Consider the following 18,269-nt stretch of genomic DNA (forward strand, 5'->3'; position numbering starts at 1 on the left):
AAGATAGACTATATTCTGTGTCGTAAATAACAATAACCAAAATAAAAAAGTCAATGTATGTGTTCAATAGCTGAATGGAGGAGACAAAAGAGTCAGTCAGCTTGGAGACAGGGCAGTAGAAATTACCCAAACTGAATAACAAAGAAAAAATATACTTGGAGGAAAAAAACCCAGAGCCTCAAGGACCTATGGAACTATAACTAAAGATCTATCATTTGCATCATTAGAATCCCAGAGGAGAAGAGAAGTGTGGGTGGTGATCTGAAAAAGTAGTCCAAGAAATAATGGCTGAAAAATTCCAAAATTTGGCAAAAGACATAAACCTAGACATTCAAGAAGCTGAACGAATCTCAAATAAGAAAAACCAAAGAAATCCACACCAAGACACATTATAGTCAAACTTCTAAAAATTAAACAAAATATCTTGAAAGCGGAGAGAGAGAACTGATACCTTATCAATAGGGATAAATATTAGAACGACAGTTTAGTTTTCTTCAGGAACTGCAGAAGCTAGGAAGAAGTGGCAAATATATTTAAGTGCTGAAATAAAAGAACTGTCAACCTAGAATCCTATATTCAGTGAAAACATCCTTCATAAATGAAGAGGAAGCCATGACATTCTCAAATGTAGGGAGACTAAGATAATTTGTTGCCAGCAGTCCTACCCTAAAAGAATGGTTAAAAAATTCTCTAAATGGAAAGGAAACAATAAAAGAAGGAATCTTGGAATACCAAGAAGAAGAAAGAACACAGTAAGCAAAAATATGGGTAAATACAATAGACTTTTCCTCTTAAGTTTTCTAAATTGTTTTTGATGGTTGAAACAAGAATTATAACCCTATTTGAAATGGTTCAAAATGTATATAGAAGAAATAGTTAAGACATTTATGTTTTAAATGGGGGAGGGTAAAGGGAGGTAAGTTTTCTATATTTACTCAAACTGGTAAAATCATGCCACCAGGAGACTGTAATAAGTGATGTAGATATAATGTAACACCTAGAACAAATACTAAAGAAGCTATAAAAAGAGATATACTAAAAACACCATAGATAAATCAAAACTGAAGTCTAAAAATTGTTCAGGTAATGCACAGGAAAGCAGGAGACATAAACAAGGAATATTGGTCTGTAGTTTTCTTTTTGTGTTTTATCTTTGTTTTTGCTATCAGGGTAGCGAAACGGCTGGTTGAAAGTAACACAAGTTTCTTCCACTGAAAAAGTGAAGGAATAACAGGACCTACTTCAGAGGGATGACTGTGGGGCTTAAGGTAATGCATGTAAAACAAATGCATTGGTGCTCAGCACATGTAGTATATAATTCAACTCCAATAAATGATCACTCTAATTTTTCCTTAATAACGCAGTCTTACTTCCCAGTTCAAGATCACCCTGGACTACAGTCTGAATCTACCCATTTTTTGTAGTTTTAAAATTTATGTTCCCAAATTGATCTGAAACAGCTATACATTTGATGCAATATATACACATAGATAGAAATTAGGATGATGGGGGAAACGAAATCCTATTAGTTAAATAAATTATGTCATCAGGTCTCCATTCCTGGCTGAGTCTCTGTCATGGAGGCCTCACATTCCTGCAGGCCCTTTCTTCTAGGTGGTCCCACAGCTGGGACCATGCTTATACCCTGCTGTCTCCAAGTCCACAGAAAGTCCCAGAATTCAGCCTCATTGGCTCAGGTTGGGTCACGTGCTCAATTCTGAACCAATAACTGTGGCCAGGCAGATACAGGACTCTGGTTGGCCAGGTTGATATGAGGGTGGAGTGATTTCTGCAGGACCCCCAAGGACTTAGAGGGCTGCCCAGAGGTTTCTCAAGGAAGATTAGGAAGCTGATATCAAAGGCAAGGCCTGGATGCTGCATGGGCAGAATCATGTTCAGAGTCAGAGTTGAGCCTTATATTTCTTTTCTCGGGCTGCCATAACAAAGTGGCCTGGGTGGCTTAAACATCAGAAATTCATTGTCTCACAGTTCCAAGAGGCTAGAAGTCCCAGATCAAGGTGTTGGCAAGGTTGTTTCCTTCAAGGGCTGTGAGGAAGCATCTGTTCCTCGCCTCTCTCCTCGCTTGTGGTGGGTTGCTGGCAATCTTCGGCATTCCTTGGTGTGAAGAAACATCAACCTGGTCTCTACCTTCATCTTCACATGTCCTTCTCCCTGCGTGCATGTCTGTGTCTAAATTTCTTGTTTTTATTAGGGCCTTAGTGATATTGAATTAGGGCCCACCCTAATGACCGCATTTTAACTTGTTACCTGTGTCAATACCCTATCTCCAAATGAGGTCACATTCTGAGTTACTTGGGGTTAGGACTTCAACATATGAATTCTTGGAGGACAATTCAACACGTGAATTTTTTTTTTTTTAGCTGTGTCCTGCGACATGTGGGATCTTAGTTCTCTGACCAGGGATCGAACCCGCACCCCCTGAGGTGGACACGAGGAGTCTTAACCACTGGACCACCAGGGAATTCCCACAACACATGAATTTTTTCAACCCACAACAGGTATGGGGGCTGCCATGCAAGATTCTCTTTCCTGGGCCAGTGCACCCGTGCTCTAGTGGAGGTGAGTATTAACCTCAGCTGAAGGGAGCTGACTTCCAGCTCACCCTGAAAAAGCTGAGGTTACATTCTCCCCAGTTGGTGACCTCCAATTAATGACCAGTGGACACAGGTACAAAAGGCCCAGCTCATTGCTGGAGGGGCACCACGCTCCAGGGCTCCCTGTGGGCTCAGGCTGGGGCCAGACCCGAGCTGAGCCCTCAGCCTTGCCTGGCTCCTCTCCTTCCTCCCCTGTTTCCCTCGCCCCCCTCCTGAGAGCCCCCTCCACAAGCCACTTGCCCACAGGTCCCCATCCTACTCTGCTTCTAGGAACCCAGCCTACACTGGATCCCTGACTGGCACAGCCTCACCTACACGGCCACCCTCCTGAGGAACACATTCTTCCCTGAGAGGGGATGAGTGTAAAAGCACCATCTTGTCAGACTCGGAGAAAGAGAGGGGCTGGCATCTTGAGGTCTTTTTAACCCAAACTCCTGCTGCGAACTCATCCCAATTCTCCCCACGTCTGCTCCAGGGCCTCATTCCATCCACCCTCTCCGTGTAATTCCCACGTTCTCTCCGATCCAGGTTTGATCAACAGAACGTTATAAACAAGTCCCAGAAAAAAGGAAAATCGGCATCTCCTCAGGGCAGCCACTGTCTAATTGGCAAGTTGTTCTCTAGTCAATATTTTTGTTTTCTTGATTTTTATATAGATAAAGAATTAAGCTAATTAATATACACTTCTTTCCTTCTTCAAGTCTTGGGAACAACTTTGCCCCAAAGTGAATTGGTTATCAGATTTCAATAAAGGGGCTACCTTTGCAATTACAGTTCATTAGTAGATTTACAAGGGAGGGAAGATGGTTAACTCCCACTCAGAGGATGGCTTTGAATTTCAGTTGCGTGGGTATATCCTGGCTCAAAGGTCTGTGAAAAATGGGATGAAAATTCCAACACCTCATCTGTCCCAGTTGCAAATATAATTATGTGGGAGAAGACAGACATGGGGAGGGGACTTCTGTGCTAGGAGGAGGTGCCTCCCCCCTCTTCAGAGCTGCCTCATGGTTGGGAGGCTGGGTCACTGGAGCCTGACTGGCATCAGGTATGCTGGCCTGGCCCGACTGGCATCAGGTATGCAGGCCTGGGGAAGGGCTGCTCTGCTCATGCAGCTGCAATCTCTGGGGATTTGGGTCCGGGCAGCCTTGGTCCTCTACTGAGCTACCATTTCTTGGGTACCTACTGTATGCCGGAAGCTTTCCATGGGTTTTCTAACTTGACAGTGATCATTTGACAGGCCCATTTTACAGACGGGTGTGTGCAGGGCACTGGGCTACGAGTGAGGAGCAGGGAGGATTTTGAAGGTGTTCAGTGGAGACTCAGAGATGTGCAGGATTTGCTCAAGGCACTTGAGCTGGAAATGGAATTGGAAGCCGGGCCCATGACCTCCAAATTTCCTGCTATTTTCACTCCCTCTTTGCCTCCATCTAGCAGATCTTCAAGTGGGTGGGGGCCCTGGAACCTGCCGTCCAAGGAGACCCTGCTTCTGTCCAGGCCTGGGTGGGAGACCGGCTCTGGCCTCTGGCACACGAGACGCTGGATGAGTCCCTCCCCTTCTCTGAGGCATCCCGTCCCTCTGTGAGGGGGGGATTGGTGCTTCCTGTGTCCTCGGCTGTTTCTACTGCGGGCTTGCTGAGATGCTGCTGTGGAACGTGCCTTGGCCCGTGCTCAGCACACAGTAGGCATGTTTTCACTGTGACCGTCCCCGAAACTCCAGTGCCAGCATCAGCCCTTTCTAGCTGCCCCACTGGGAGAACATGACTGCAGATAAATTCATGCCCAGTTTGACCTCAACCCTGCTTCCCAGAAGGGTCCAACTCTGCCCTGTACCCACACCCAGCACCCAGCTGGGACTTGAACTCAGGCCTGTCTGCCCCAGGTGGCCCCTGATGCTTCTCTTTCCCAGTGGAAAACCTTCCTTTTCCAACAAACTCTTTGGGGCCGTTGAATTGGGGTCCCCGCCCCCGCTGGTGCTACATCTGGACTTCCTTCAGTTCGACCACATCCCCTCTCATGGGCCCAGAGCAGACACCCCATCTCAGCACACTTTTCCCATCCCTGTAGCCCCAACTCCAGCCTGGAAGCTCTTCTGCCCATTCCCCACCCCACCATGTTTGCTGCAGCTGCTTGGGGATGTGGCTGCCTTTCTGGAAGGTTCTGCTCCCTTTTCTTGCTGTCAGATTTTCCTTTGTAGTTTCCTGTCTTCATTTCTGGCAGGACCCTTTGCACAGGAACAGAAGGCACCTCCAGGCTTCTCTCCCTGCGGTGGTGCAGAGCGGGGAATTCTGATCTCGGTGCCTGGGGCTTCCTTTGGGAGGAAGGAGGGGTGTGATGAGCGTCCCGCACGCATCTTATTCTAAAGGGCCGCTAAGGCCATCACGGCCTTTTGGTCCCTTCCCCCAGGGTCCTCCCTCCTGGGTCTTGTGGTCAGTGGGCCCCATCCAGCTGCCATGGTGTTTCCCTTTCCAAGACCCAGCCTGGGGCGGCAGATGAGGGTGGGGCCTCCCCAGGAGAAAGAAACGGCCGCTGCCCTGGGCCGGGCTGGGCTGGGAGCGGCCAGGCCACATCCACTGCCCAGATGCCACCTTCTCCCCCTCCTCCCGGCCTCTCCAGCAGCAGCCCCGGGGTCTCCCAGGGAGTGGGGGTGTGAGAGGTGACTGCGGGTGCTGCATGGACAAACATTAGTATTTTATATCTTACCAGTCATGTATTTATTTTAATGGGTATCAGAAAAAATACTCACACGTAATTAATGCATTAAACCCTTGATTTCATGGACGTTATTGCTCAGGGTGAGGCAACTTGAAAAAGGGAGGTCATTTCAAGTCAATTTAAAGGGACTGATTGAATCAAAATCAATATCGGGCAGGTGGAGGGTGGAGGCGGCGAATGCACGGGAGGGTCAGAGAAGCTACTGGAGCTCGGGAGGCACTGAGGGGGCCCACGAGCCTGAGCGAGATCCCTGGGGTCCAGCCTGGCTCTGCCGGTGGTGGGACGGGGGACCTTGGGCAGCTCACTGCACCTCGTGAGCCTCAGTTTCCTCCTCTGTAACATGGGATGAGCAGTAGCAAGGGCTCGCGGGTCAGTGGCGGGGGTTGAAGCAGGTGAAGCGGGTGGAGGGCTGGCCCGGAGATGCGGCAGCAACGGATGGTGGTATTATTATTAGTATTGGTGTCACCGTGAGCATCGGGAGCTTATGCTGGGTGAGGTGACCCGGTGGCTTTCAGCCAGGAAGAGAGCTGTCACCCAATCTTCAGCACAACCCCAGGGGCGCAGCCCCAGGGGCGCCCTCCTCGCATTCACAGCTCTGGGCCAGGCCGCCCGGGTAGTTCGGCCGCCCGCCGGGGAAGTGATGGAGCCATTGGGAGCCACCATGTCTTTGATTGTAGACTGAGCTCAAGAGGCCCACCTCACAGGGGTGTGGCTGCGAGGAGCAGCGAAACAGGCAGGTGGAGTTCCCGGAACAGCATGGCTTCATCCTGTGTGACATTTTGTCTTCTCGTCGGGTGAGGATCTGCTGGTCACGCAAGGGTAGTTTGGTGCAATCTGGGCGGTTCTGAACCAGCTCTGAGTGTTAGATGTGTTGTCCTTGACACGCTCATGTAGCCACCATCCATCATCCACCCAGCCTCTATTCATCCTCCATCCATGTATCCTCCATCCATCCATCCATTTATCATCCCCCTATCCAGCCATTCCCATCCATCTATCCATCCAACCATCCAGTCATCTGTCCACCACACTCATCCGTCATCCATCTATCCATCCATCCAGTAAATGGTGGTGGGGGCAGCAGAGCTAGGCCAGGGAGTTGGGATGTTATCCTGAGCATGGCATTGCTATGCAGGGTGTGAGCAGGGGAGGGACCCAAGCAGATTTGAGTCCGAAGGTCCCTCTGGCCTCTGTGTGCTTATGGACAGGGCTGAGGGTGGGAAGAAGCCAGTCACGTGGTGGTGGCTGCAGGCTGGAGGTGGCTACTGGCTGAACCAGCATGGAGGTCAGAGTGGCCTCAACAAGAGCAGTGTCACAGGGGCCGCATGGGGTCTGTGGTGGGCACAGGAGTGTGGCAGGGAGACAACCAGTGTGGACGACTGGTTCAGGAATTTAGGTTGTGAGGGGAAAGAGAGGGACACAGCTGGCAGGGACATGGGGTTCAGGTTTGTTTGCTGTTTGTTATAAGGAGAGAGAGACTTGAATATAACCAAATATGAATCAGGTGTGAGGGAAGGAGCCGATAGAGCTAGAGAGATATAAATATAGATAGATAGACAGACAGACAGACAGATAGACAAAGAAATTGAAGCTGCCCCTCCCTCTTCCCCTGGACAGATTGAGGAGGCGGGTGGGAGGGGCCTGACAGCAGGTCTGAGCCCAGGCAGAGGGAGGGGACCATCTCCATCTCCAGGAGAAGGAGGAGGAGGGCGGCGTGGGTGCCGGGGGCTTTGTATGTTTGGTGTCAGGAAATCTAGGGAGTTTCTGTTTTGAGGCTTGGGGTTTCTCTGGGCAGAGGAGTGAGCGCACCTGCTGAGAAGGACAGGGAGGGGGAGGGGCTGGAACAGTCCCCTTGGTGATGAGGCCCTTGCGGGGGGCGGTGGGGGGGTGGGAACTGGGGGAGGCGCGGACTCCAGGAGTCCCTTGTACCTCGTGGGGCTGTGTGAGCTGTGCGTTTGTGGGTTTGGTCACGCGCTGGGCTCTGGGTTGAACTGACCCTGAACCACTGCTCAGCCCATCCGCCCAGCTATTTGCACCCGAGTCATCCAACCTGTGGTCCCTGTGTGCCAGGCAACCCTCTGTGAGAGGAAGGCCCTAAAGTACTGGGCCCAGGAGACGCACCAGCCTCCCAGCTGGTCCCCTCACTCCTGTCCTGCTGCTGGAAGGTGCTTTCTAATATGTGAATTTTCCTGCCGTGCCCCAGCTCAAGAACCTTCAGTGGCTCCTGACTGCCTGGGGGCTCAAGTTCAACCTTCTTGGCCTGGAATTCAAGGCTTCTCTGAGTCTGGCCCTGCCTCCTTTCAGGCTGTGTCTTCTCCCTGCTCCCCCATGACACACCCACCAGGTGCTGGACCTGGGATCCAGCCGCAGTGAGCTCTTCCTCACATAAGCCAGGCTCTTCTGTTCCTCCTTTCCTCTACGCGTGCCATGCCTCTGCCCAGAATGCCCTTCCTCCTCTGTTGAGGCTGGTGGTGACTTCGCCCCTCCCTCCTGTAGTGCTCCCTCGGGACTCCACCAGACCTCTACCTGTGGTCATTCTCATGGGGCTGGAAGGGCCTTCAGGCATCAGTGACAGTCTTATCACTCATAGTGTCTCCCTCCTGCACAAAGCAGTTCTAGGTTCATGCTGTAAGTCAGCAAGAGAACAACTGGACGGATGGATGGGTGGGTGGATGGATGTGTGGATGGATGAGTGGATAGATGGGTGGATGGATGAGTGGATGGCTGTGTGGATGGGTAGATGGATGGGTGGATGTGTGGATGGATGGGTGGGTGGATGAGTGGATGGATGTGTGGATGGATGAGTGCATAGATGGTGGGTGGGTGGATGGATGAGTGGATAGATGGATGGGTGGATAGATGGATGGGTGGATGGGTGGATGGATGGGTGGGTGGATGGGTAGATGGATGGACAGATAAATGGATTCACAAAGAGTTAGGAACCAGAGAGCTCCAGGAAAGGAGCCAGCAGAGAGCTCAGAGCCCAGCCTCAGATCCTGCCTCTGCTGATGTTTATTGACGGCCCACTGTGTGCCAGGCACACAGGTCTCATTCTAACCCTCATGCTATCCCCACAGTTAGAGTCATCACTCCCATTTTACAGATGAGGAAACTGAGGCTGAGGGAGGCCCAAGGCATGCATCTAGGAAGTGAGCAGACCACGGTTTGAGCTTCAGTTTCCCCACTCTCAGTCCAGGGCCCTTCCTGGAGCTTACACCTGCGGGCCTGATGCCTGTGCCTGATGGAGCCTGTCAGTGTTGGGTATTCCATGTCTGCTTTGAATGAGGCACAAGGAAAACCACCTGCTGTGGAGCCAGACAGGCCTGGGTGGGAATTCTGACCCTGTCACTGAACGGCTGGTGAATTGGACATGTCATATCATTGTGGACACTCAGTTTTCTCACCTGAAAAATGGGGCTAATAACAGAGGCTCCCAGGGCTGTTGTGAGTGAGGATTACAGAAGACGAGTGTGTGAAGTGCCCGTCACAGGTGCGGGGTGGGGGCTCCGAACACAACCCCCCTCCGCCCCCCTCCCCCTTCTCTCCCAGGCCAGCCCCTCCCTCAGGCCCCCAGGCCCTGAGTTCTCTCCCCTTGGCCCTGACCCCAGCTGCCTGTGTCACCCCGGCTGTCTGTGCGGTTACTGTAGCCGCCACCTCAGCCCCGTGAGGTGGGAAACAGGCCAGAGGGTAATGGGGCTGCGTGGTTCTGATCTGTCCCATGATGCTCTGGCCTCACAGCATCTCTCGACATGGAGGCAGCCCGGTCTCTGGTCCTTGACCCAAAGGCCTGTCCTGCCTTGGCCTGGGGTGCGGGCTCCCCTCTGTTCACATCTGACCAGAGGGGCCCGGGCAGCAGCTGCCAGAGATGCTCCTGCCGTCTGGACCACAGAGAGCAGGTGGGTGGGTGCCCTCGCCGCCTGGCCCCGCGGGACTCCCTCTCCCTCACGCGCAGGCCTCTGCACCCAGGCTGCGGTCGATTTAACCCCAGCCGCCCCTGGTTCTCTCTTCCACGGCCAAGCTGCTGGGCTCTGGGCTCCGGGTTCCCTCTCTGCCACAGGTGCCCAGGACACCCACCTGCCCGCTGAGGTTGGGGTGGGTGGGAGGGGGCCGCCCTGGGACGGCCTGGAGGACCGACTGTGGACCCAGCCTCCAGAATTCCGGCCCCTCCCTGCCTGTCTCCCATGTCTCCCTCCCTGGGATCCAGTTCCTTCCAGAGAAGCCAGAGTGAACCCGGCAGGACAGCCGGTGCTCAGAGCCCACTGAGAGCTCCCAGGTTAAACAGTGAACATAGGAGAAGAGCTCCGTGGAGCAGGCCGAGAGGACCAGGAAACACAAACAGAACTGAAATGAAAGTGGGCTCCTGGCTTCCTGTCCCCAGCTGCTTATACAGAGGAAGATACACCAGAAAATTCCACTCAGCAAAGGCTGTTCCTCAGAATTAACGCAACAGGAAAACAAGGACAGAACAGCCAAGGGCTCATCTGGGGCACATCCATCAATGTTTGGTCACATGGGCTCTGCCCCTGGGGCTTCAGGACCCGTGTCACCCCCTCAGCATGGGGGGACCTAAGGGGGCGAGCCAGGTGAGGAGGGGGAGTGTGGAGATGAGGGCTCCCGGGGACCCCGCATGTTACTGCTGAGAGGAGCTCCCAGTGTCCTCCCCCTGCAGACGCTGAAACCGGGGAGGGGAGGGTCCGGGAACCTTCCTCCTCTCCCAGCCCAGGATTTTCAGATCTGTCAGCCCTTTTCATGGCATCTGCAATGCATGGGATCTTGGAATTAGAGCATCTCTCACAGACTCACAGATGCTTTCACACAGTCTTTGAATCCCAGAACCTGAGCATCTGGTCCCTTTCACAGAATCCTAGAATTCTAGACTCACAGGAGCATTCGAGGACTCATGGGCCCGAGAGCTGCAGAATTAAGGAAACTCTGGCGAAAACCTGGAGCCTCACTTACCGAACCCTTGGAATCACAGAATCAATCTGGAGGAACGTGGCATTGAAATAGACACCCTGCAGTCAGAATCTTAGCACAGGAAGCCGCCTTAGTCCAGCACCCCCTGGTAATGCAGGAAACACTCTCTTCATTGTCCTGTAATAACTTGAACTCTTGCAGGGATGGGGAGCTCACCACCAAACAGCAGAACCCGTCCCACTATTGGGCACAGCAGGCTGCTGCTCCTGAACTTAAATCTGCTCCCACGTGACTCACCCACCCTTCCTGCCTGCGCCCCCCAGCCCCTTAGGAGAAGCTGAACATGAGGAAAAGTGAACTGGACACAAACACAGAGGCTTAACCTAGGCAAGTACAGCTGTATCCTCTTGGGGTCTGTCTCCCTCTGGGGCAGAGTTGGGCACCAGGACATGGGAATGGGTTGGGGCCACTTGGCTGTCCTCGACCCACAGAGTGAGCAAGAGAAGAATTCAGTCTGCTCCTCTCCTTGAGGAGGGACCAGTCAGGGATAGAGGCAGACAGACAGGGAACGACCATGAGGAAAGGATGCTCAGTAATGCTCCAGGAGACATGAAGGAAGGAGTGATGCCCTTCCCGGGGTCAGGAGGATGCCCAGAGCCAGGGGTGGTGGGCAAGACTGGTCTGTGGGTCGGCTGACCCAGTCAGAGTTATCCCAGCCCTGCCACTGACCACTGGGTGACTTTGAATAGGTTACTCAGTGTCTCAGAGCCTCGGTTTCTCCATCTGTAAAATGGGCTAATGCAGCCCACTCTGTGATCAGTGCCCAGGTGGCAGTGGACTCGCTGAAGGTGCTCACCTCTCGCGGCGCCCTTGGCACATGGCAGGAGGGTAAATTTGTTAGCTCCTCCCCACCCTCCATTCGTGCCTGGGTCTTGGGGGATGAGCAGGATTTCTGCACATGAAGAAGATGTGGAATGGCATTCCTGGGAGAGGCAACAACCTGCGCAAAGACCTGGGAGCCACGGGCCTGTCAGGAGTACTTGGGGAGCAGCACGTGTTCTTGGAGAGTTGGGGTTTGCGGAGGGGAAGCTGCAGGCATGGTCTGAGGGCACGGGGGCCCTGGATGCCCCTGTCCTGGAGGGTGGAGTGAGGGCGCTGGGAGCCGTGGCAGGGGGAGGTGCCCACCTGCAAAGATGCCCCACCCTCCTTTCGTCCTCAGCCTGGGGACAGAGTGCAGCTGCCTGGCCTTCTTGGACCCCAACGCACGGCAGGGCCAGGAAAGCTGAACAAACTAAAACATGTCAGAAACAACCATCAGAAGAGACAAGAGCTCCCAGCCAACACCCAGCCCTAAGCACATGGAACACTGGAGCAATTTAGAAAGATCTGGCAAGGTTTTATTCTGACATAAAGAGCTGGATTTTATTAAGTTTATAAAGGAGGCCAAGCCTCCTGGCGAGCCTGGCGGCCCACGGCAGATTTGGGGAAGCAGCCCGAGGCGTGTTGTGGGAGCCGAGTGTCTGGGCTGGGATTCAGTTCTGCCCCCATGAGCTGTGTGATGTGTGACAAGTTACCTAACCTCTCTGTGCTTCACATCTCACCCTCATGAGGTCAGGTTGAGGGTCGTGATAGTGATGGAGCTCCTCCATAGCGTGCCAGCCAGACCGAAGGAGGCAGTGCGAGGAAGACCTCTGCTTACCCCGCCCCAAGGCTTCCCTCTGTCTGCTCTCGGGGCTCCATCCAATCTTGCTCCCTCCTCCCTCCACTGTCTGCACAGGATCCATGCACCTAAGCAGTGAGGCATGGATTTACTCTTCCATCTGGTCATGTGCCCCTCTTCAGAGCATTTATTCATTGGTCCCTCCAGGCTGGTCCCTCCAGGCCATCTGGAGGGGTGCCTGCTGTCCCTCTGGGTTTCTGGGTGACCTGGGCCAGACCACCTGCCCTCGCTCTGCCCCAGGAAGTCCTTTCACCTCTGAGGAGGGTGTGCGAGCACCCACGTGCTCTGGGCCGGGAGAAGGTTCTGCCTCTAGGGCGTTTGCAGTGAACAGAGGCTGCCGTCATCCTGTTACTCACGTCCTATGGAAAGGCACAGACACCCCAAGGATAAAGATAGACCTGGCTTCCCGTCCCCTTCATTCCTCCTCTGACCCAGAGAGAGAGAGCTGGGGAGGGAGGTGGGGAGGGGCTCATGGGGCTGGTCTCAGATGAGGTGGGCTCTGCTGCCCCTGGAGGTGAAGAGGGGGATCACTTCAGAATCCATTCTGTGACTGCGCTCTGCGCACATCCTGCAGCCAAACACACAGTTGGCTGGACTAATTAATCAATGGTGTTTTGTTTCTGTGTTTTTTGGGCCTGTACTTAAGGTTTCTGTACCAAGATGGAACCCAAAGCCTGGTGGGCGTCCACCTGGACTGGGCTGATTTATCTGCTCACCTTACCCATCGCGATCCTCCCGCGTTCCCAGGGAGCAGAGAATCCGGAGAGGAGCAGGGACCCGAGAGCCAGCAGACCTGGGTTCCAATCCCAGCCTCACTCTTAGTGCCCTGCGCCATCCTGGGCGAGTCTCTTCCTCTCAGTGTCGCGTGGCCCCCACCGTGCAGGGGGGATAACACTCCGGGCTGTGCGGGGCTCGGGGCCCAAGGAAGCAGGCGCTCAACACCCAGAGCTCGCGGTATTGCGGTAGCAGCCGCCCAGCTCGGAGCTCCCACATCGCGCATTTCTGAGGCTTCGGGAGAAAAGTGCCTTCTCTCTGGGTTTGCAGCCCTGGAAGAGCGCGTGCTCCTTGGAAGGAGAGCTGCGATTTCCCTAACGAATGCCACCTGCTCCCTGATCGAGTCCTGACCTCCTCTTCCTGTCCTGTATCCTGTGCTTTATGAGTGACCTTTGCCAAATGCAGCCATTGCTTTTTTGGGGTGGGGGGGGGAATAAGAAGTTGAAATTTAAACAGCCTGGGAGATTTATTCTGTATAATGGATGTAAAGTGTGCAGACACCACACAAATTATGTTCAGAGCAGCAGGGCTGAGGTGGGCTGGAAGCTGGGCTGGGGCCTGGGAGGGAGGGGCGCAGCTGGGGGTGTTCGGTGGCTGCTGGATAAAGGATTCATTCGGAAGCTCTGAAATGGATGCAAATTACAGTTTGCTGCCTTTGCAGGGGATGGGGGTGGGGCTTACTGTGTGCGGTGCGGGGCACATGCTGAACCCCATCAGCCTCGCACTGCCCGCCCCCCCACCCCATGGGCACTGCTGCTCTCACTTTTCTGCATGGGAGTCTGGGCTCTGAGGGATGAGCTGACTGGTCCCAGGTCACTCGGCTCACCAGTGGCAGCAGGGGATGAGAGCCCAGGCCTGGATGACCCTGGGGTCCCGGCTCTTTCCCTGGCCCAGTGGAGGAGGGACACGGTGACGTGTGCATTGGGGGAACTGGGACCCAGACATGAGTGGTGGGACTTGTCACTGACCCACGTTCCGTTCAGCTGAGTGTTGAGCATTTCCTGTGATGCCCGGGCTCTGAGGAGGGTCCGAGAGAGGCAGGTCCTGGGCCCCTGGGAACGTGAACCTCATCAGGGCCAACCTCCAAACAAGCAGCTGGGGAGAGAGGCTCAGGGGTTTCTTGGGGAACCCCAGGCCTCCCTGAAGAGCTGGCTTTGGGGACCGCAGAGCACTGGCCACATACGGACTGGGAAGGGTGTTGGGGGAGGGGCGCTGCAGGGCACAGCTGGGAGGCGGGAATCCAGGGGCAGATGTGTTCACTGGACAAACCTTCATCGACCCAGCCAGGCCCTGCTTTCTCAGGTTCTGGGGACAGAGGGAGGACTCAGGATGACTCTCGCTTGAGTCGCTCACCACCTAGTTGGGGAGACAACCTGGGACACCGTTAATCACCCAAAGCAGAGAGGTGGGAATGCCACTGCTTCTTGGCTGTGTGGCCTCAGGCAAGTTGCACACCTCTCTGAGCTCAGTTTCCTCATCTGTACAGCAGCGTTAATAATGATCCTGCCTCACAGGGTTGGGGTGAGGATTAAGCGAGATGACACAGGTGACGGGTGAGCACTTGTTATGGGCTCAGGATATGTTCTCTACAAGCTGTGGGCTCAGGACATGTCCTCTACCAGCTGTTCTGGGGCACAGTTGAAGGAGCGATTAGTCTGCCTGGAAGAGGCTTCACCACAGAGGTGAATTCTGGGCTTTGAAGGATGAATAAGAGTTCCTCAGAGGGAGGAGGGGAAAGGAGGGCGGATCTGGCAGAAGCAAAGCCCTGGCAGGGTGGGAGTGGAGTTAGGGTGTTGGGCAAACAGTGAAGACCCGCTTTGCCTGGAGTTTCCTGGGAGGGAGAGATGGGAGGGATGGCGGGTGGTGAGGCTGCCGAGTAGGGAGGCCTGGTGGCCTGAGGCAGCCGACAGCGGGAGCCACAGCAGGTCCTAGAGAAGCCATGCAGGTGATGTGGAGGATGGTGGTCCTGCTTGGTGACCCCTGATGTCAGGCAGGGGGAGGGGTGGAGCGGGAACAGGGTTTGTGCTTCAGGGCTCAAGAGGGAACCCCTGAACTGTAGTCCTGGCGCCCAGGGCTCTGGGGAGGGTGGGAGGCCAGGGCCCAGCACACACTAGGGCTCGTGGAGGTGAACTCTCTTCCCTTGCCCAAGCCCCTCACTTCACTGATGAGGAAACTGAGACTCAGAGAAGTCAAGTGAACCGCCCCCCCGCCAACCCCTGACACACAGCAGGCCTTGCTCTGGGACCCCAGGGGCTGCCTTTGCTTTGGGGAAGGGGGAAAGACAGAGGAGAAGGAGGGGAAGCCCAGAGATGGGGGCACGGGTCTGGGGGGGCCTTTGTCAACAGGACAGTGAATTTAAGGTGCTTCCTCCCCGGGGAGAGAATGAAAGCGGCTCAGCAAGGGAAGCCTGTGAACTAATTGTCCCCTCTTCCTCCTCCTGGCAGGATTAACCCCTGCTCACCCTCAGGCCCCAGAGCAGACAGCCCCTCCTTGGGGAGCCCCCTGACATCCCAGGCTGTTTGGGGTTTCCCTCTGCTTCCACACCACCTGTGCTTCCCCATCAGATCCCACTGCATCCTCATCGTCTGTCTCCCACGGGACTGGGGGACCAGCGGGGAGTGATGTATTTCTGTCTCCTTGGTTGGCACCCTGCCTGCCTCCATCAGCGCCTGGTTCTGCGCCTCACTAGTTGTGAGACCTTAGATGAGTCTCCTGACCACTCAAACCTTCAGTGTCCTCATCTGTAAAGGGGGTGAACTCACATCCCCCAGGATGGCTGTGGTATGAAACGAGCCGCGTGAGGAAAGCACGGTGCCGGGTGCACACGGCAGTGCGTGCTCCCCAGACACCAGCCCCCTCCCTCCCTCCCGCCTCACTTCCTTCCAGTCTCACCTCGGCCTCTGATGGGACCCAGGGCTCCTCTCCCCTGCACGGCTCCCCACCGCCTACCTCCTCCCTACCTTCAGGGCAAAGGTAATTAGAAACTTCCTCCAGAACTCACATTTCCTAAAATCCCATGCTTAATTAGCACATCCCACCAGCTGAAAAGTTATATAACAGAAACCCAGCTACTCTGCCCAGGCGAAGTGCATTGGTGCCTGGCTTTTCACTGCAGGACTGGCTACATCATTTGTGGGCCCAGTGAAAAATGAATGTTTGGGGTCCTTGCTCAGAAAGCTGGAAAAAATGCCATTAAGCATTGGAAAATATAAAGCTTTTTCCTTTCTGCTGCAGTCTTTCTCTCTCTTGTCATGGTGTTTTTTTATTTCCTAGTTAGTGTTGTTCTAAGTAAGGAAAAATCAGAATTGATTAGTGTGAACTTTACCGTTCATCTTCATTTTGTGCAATGCCAGTTTCGAATGCAAATAGAAGAGCATTTCATTCGTATAGGGAATCACTGAAATGCCACAATTTGTATTTCAAAGCTCATTCCTGAGTGTGTATTTCATTCTTCCCAGAAGAGTGGAAACTACATAAAACCAGTTCCACAGCTTTTATTTCACTTCTTGGTATGCGTCCATGCTACCAACAGCCTCTACCTTTGGCTCACTGGTGAGGAAGGAAAGGCTGAAAGGAAAGGAACCAGGAGTTGTTTTATCTTTTCCTCACCTCCCGTCATAATTTTCAGTGGTTGGTTAGTGCAGGGAAGTAACACAAGTAAGAAAGAAAGGTTCTCTGACCATTTATGTTTCTTAGAATACCACCGAGTTCTTTCTGCGCTTGTAGAATGTCCTGGTTCAAATGAGAAGCCTGGCCTTTTGGGGCTGTCAGGACCCCCGTACTCAGCCGTAGACGTAACACTCTTGCCTTGTACTCACAGTGCGTCTTGCTGACCTGCCCCACACAGGCGTCCCTGGAATTCTGAACTCGTGGGGGCATCGTGGACGTTATACGTGAACGGGCGGCAAAAAACAGAGGACACACGCATTGCATGTACCCTCTGCTCACACGTATGTACTCCACCATCCTGTCAGACTGCACTTACAAAACACAAGTTAAAGTTATGACGAATTTCAAGATAGTGGCAGCAGAGAATTTAATCAAACATGCTGGGTCCTGGGTGTCTGCGTGCACCTGACGGTCTCCCCGACGGTGTTATTAAATATATTTCTGTTCTTCAGTCCCCAGCCCCATCCCTGAATCTGAGTCTGTTTTACTGAGATTTTTTTGCTTGGAATCCAGGGAGTGAATAAGCTCTATGTTCTAGCCGGTGGTTATGCAGCTATTAAATGTCAAAGCAAGAATTCGGACCCATCAACGGATGTGTTCATGTGACATTCTTATTGATTGAGGTCCTAGTTTGTGTTGGACCCTCTAATTCCCCAGATTTGGTAAAACCCAATGTTACCTAAGGGCATGGAAGGGACCCGTCACACAGATGGGCACAGATGCTGGTCCCCGTCACCTCAGTGCTGGGCCACCCCGGCTTCCTATACTGCCATGATTTCACTGCAGCCCCAACAGGGTGGGAGGAAGGGGGCATTAACCCACTTGACAGAGGAAGAAACTGAGGCTCAGAGGTAAGGCCACCAGCTAGGGAGGGGCTGATGGGCTGGGCCCTGGACTGCAGGTCAGCCCTTAGGAGACAGGGTGAACCATGAGTGGGAGATGGGGAAGACGACCCGGCCTGGAACATGCAGGCTTCTCTGCCCTCAACTCCCACCTCCTCCACCTCTGACCGTCATATCCCCTTCAGAAACTCATCTTTTGAGCACAGTCCAGGTTCTGATGTGGTCCTGCCACTTAGTAGGGGTGTCTTCATACCCATTTCTCAGAAGTGCTTTTCCACATGGCCACAGTCACCAAGTCTCACTGACACCATCTGCCGCCTCCTGGCGGGATCTGTCTTCTCTCCACCCCCCACTCCCCCCCGCACCCCCCCCCCCGGCCCAATCCTTTCTCCCCAGGACTGGAACAGCTTCTCCTGGGGCTGCCTGTTTTGGCCTCATTTACTGATTCTCCCCAATGTGCCCTTCACTCTGGCCATGGGGATCTTCTCTCATCACCTTCTGGGACGGAGACTATTTTAACTACCACAGTGTGATGGCAGGTGGCAGGGAAAGAAAATTAGGAGGGGTTTACAACTGGAAACAGTCTTGCAAACTTGGCAGAAGTGACTAGATGCCCTTGTTCCCTCCCTCCTCCCTCCTCCTGCACCCATAACACCCAGCTGCCCTGGTGTGCTGGAGGTGGGGCAGACTGGCTCCAGCCCCCACATCGTGGAGTTTCCCTAATTCTTCCTAAAGGCTCACCCTCTTGTGCCTCAGCTTGGCAACCCTCGTTTCCTTTGAATTCTTGCTTTGCTTGATGGGGTATCCACTAATCCATGGGCTGGCCTCCCAGCGTCTCCCATGCTAAAGCTCTTTAAAAAAAACCTGCACCCTGGAATAATTCCTGTCTTCAAGAGAACAGGGAAATGTTAATCACTGCTAGTGCTTTATTTTTGTCTTCCTGGAAACCTTCATCTCTGAGCTCTGTGATAAGGAATTAGGTCCTGATTAAAGGAAGGCAACACTTCTGAGATGGCATTT

At 53.7% G+C, this 18,269-nt stretch overlaps 1 protein-coding gene and 1 long non-coding RNA gene across 2 annotated transcripts in view; one reads left to right on the top strand and one right to left on the bottom strand.

The window, feature by feature from the left end:
- The window catches only part of LOC137208739 (receptor-type tyrosine-protein phosphatase U-like), a 274,206-nt gene that overhangs the window by 18,886 nt on the left and 237,051 nt on the right, over positions 1–18,269 (bottom strand). The gene's annotated exons all lie outside the window — the stretch shown is intronic.
- On the top strand, positions 1,038–3,288 carry LOC137210191 (uncharacterized). Its single transcript, XR_010936327.1, has 3 exons — positions 1,038–1,268; positions 2,382–2,519; positions 2,886–3,288. It is a non-coding gene; the product is annotated as an uncharacterized lncRNA (long non-coding RNA).

This window comes from Pseudorca crassidens, chromosome 2, assembly GCF_039906515.1.
Source record: "Pseudorca crassidens isolate mPseCra1 chromosome 2, mPseCra1.hap1, whole genome shotgun sequence".
In the NCBI taxonomy this organism is placed as follows: Eukaryota; Metazoa; Chordata; class Mammalia; order Artiodactyla; family Delphinidae; genus Pseudorca; species Pseudorca crassidens.